The following is a 2,369-nucleotide window of genomic DNA, read 5'->3' as shown; positions in this document are numbered from 1 at the left end:
GCGTCAGCTCCCTCAGAGGCGTCGGGACGAGTCGAGGCAAAGCCGAAGACTCGAAGTTGCCAGGTAGCCGAGCTGGTTAGCATTTAATTGTGCTGGGCTCCGGGTCTGGCTGTTTGTGCACCTGAAGTCATCCCTCACCTTTCCAAGAGGCTCTACCACACACCTGGCACAGGCCGGGGCACGCCCTCGGTGCCCAGCCGCGGCCTGTGGGGCAGTGACTGGCAAGGAGAGGGCTTGTTCTCACCCGCGATTCTGCCAGGGCTTTTAAAGGTGTAGTGTAAAGTATACAAGCAGACATATATGTTCGTGTGCACACACACATTTTATGTTCTGGACTAAAAGGTTTCGCTTGACTCCCCCTCAACCATCCAGCTCGAGGCTCTTGTACACAAAATTCCATTTCCCAGCTCCGTGATTTTGCGTAGTAACTGCCTCGTGACTTTCATTATATTCCAATCTCTTGATGCACTGCCAGGCACAAAGGAGGCTTTATAAAATGCTTGTTGACTGACTGACTGAGGGCCGGCTCCGTCCTCCCCCTCAGTAGGTTTAGCCTCTCCTCCTGGGGTGGGGGGTGCCTTTCTTTAACCCCATTGCTTCTTATTCCATGAATGCTTACGTGGGTGCCTGTTGTCTCTCCCAACAGATTGAAAGCTCCCAGAGGGCAGGGCTTTTTAAATCGGGGGTTTGTATCCCCAGTGCCCAGCACGGTGGGCCCATGCCCACACCCGGCTCATAACACATCTTGCATGTCAAATGTCAGCTCTTGGAGGGCGGGAGTCTGTTTCATTTTTATTTCTGCCTCATCCCCTTGCACTGTGCTTGGGACCTAGGATGGGCTTTATCCATGCCTGAGAATTGTCCGTCACCCTTGTCTCCACCACTTGAGGTCGGGCACCCTTCCCTTGGGCCCTGGAATGTTGGCAATGCCCTCCTGAGTCCGCTCCTCTAGCCTGTCCGCACACACACACACTCACCACTGCCAGTCGGACATTCCCAATGCCCGGCCCTGGCCATGTCACCCTGAGGCCCCGAGCTCTTGGATGCTTTCCTCCAGCCCCTCAGGCCCTCCAGGGAGCTTCCCCCTGCTCGAGTGGTCCCTCACGTGCACAGGTGGGCCCCCTGCCTTCCTTGGCCTCTTAGGATCCTTCCCTTCCTTCCCGCCACACCTCCTACTCAACTCGTTCAGTTATTTCTGTTTTTTCCTTTGGAAATGACATTTACTTTGCGCTGACTTCCCGGCTCGTCTGTGTGTTTCCCCGTGGCAGGGACCATGGTGGTTTTGTCTCTGTTTTCCCCAGACCCCCTGCACAGTGCCTGCCATGTAAGAAATGCTTCCTAACTGCCTGCATTGCTTGAATTGAATTGAAAGTTCACTTTGGAGAGAACTTTCGCAGAGGAGCCCACCGATATCCCAGCCTGTGGAGTTCTCAGACTTGGGGAGGATTAAGAACGTGAATCAACTGCTGTTGCAGGGCGAGGCAAGGCTTGTCTTTAATCCCTGATACCGGGTATCGGGGAGGTCTAGGCAGAACAGCTGATACAAGACGTCTCCTAATAGTCTGTGGTACATTCTCCCACCAATCCCTAGAGGCTGGGGGAAAGCGAGAGGGTACCTGGGGCAGAGGGATAACACAGCTCTTGGTTCCTGGACGCCCTCTCTCCCCTTCTCCCGGGGGTCCTCACATCCTTCACCTTGGGCACTGCACAGCTTTTCTGCTGGATGCCTCGTAGACCTATAATGTTTCCTTTTTTTAGTGTTTTAGTTCGTCCTTAGCTCCCAATGCAGAAGCCCCCTCGAGCTACTGCTTTTCTGGAGATTTGAGTGCGAATTTCCAAATCCTCTGACCCTCTGAAGTGCTCAAGGACCTCCTCTGGTAAAGGAGGGATGACTGGGACTGAGGCCTCAGCTCATCCTCTCCCCAACCTTCTCTTCCTCAACTCGGCTAGAATGTTTCCATGCTAAGCCCACATGCTCCCAAAATACCCCAGTGTGAACTAGCTCACTGGTTCTGTACAAAACTCACTGGGTGAGACTGGGTTCCCTCAACCAACCCAAACAGACCCAAATGTCCCACCTAGTGGAAATAGTTTTGATTGCTTGATTGTTTCAATGGAAATGCCACACCCTATTCACACCTCTGGTTAACTGAGATGTGTTCTCACCTAAACAAGGCATCTGGGCAAAGAATCTTGTTATTTCAAGGGGGCGGTTATGATTTATTGATTGATTCACCCCCACCCTTATGCAGCAAATATTCAACCACATTCAAGCACCACAGTTTGCTTAGCCATTCCCCAGATTTCATTTTCAGTTCTTTGCTCTCTCTCTCTCTCTCTCTCTCTCTCTCTCTCTCTCTCTCTCTCTC

This window comes from Vombatus ursinus, unplaced genomic scaffold (genome assembly GCF_900497805.2).
Source record: "Vombatus ursinus unplaced genomic scaffold, bare-nosed wombat genome assembly UNPS02014810.1, whole genome shotgun sequence".
NCBI lineage: Eukaryota > Metazoa > Chordata > Mammalia > Diprotodontia > Vombatidae > Vombatus > Vombatus ursinus.
This window is presented reverse-complemented; position numbering follows the sequence as displayed.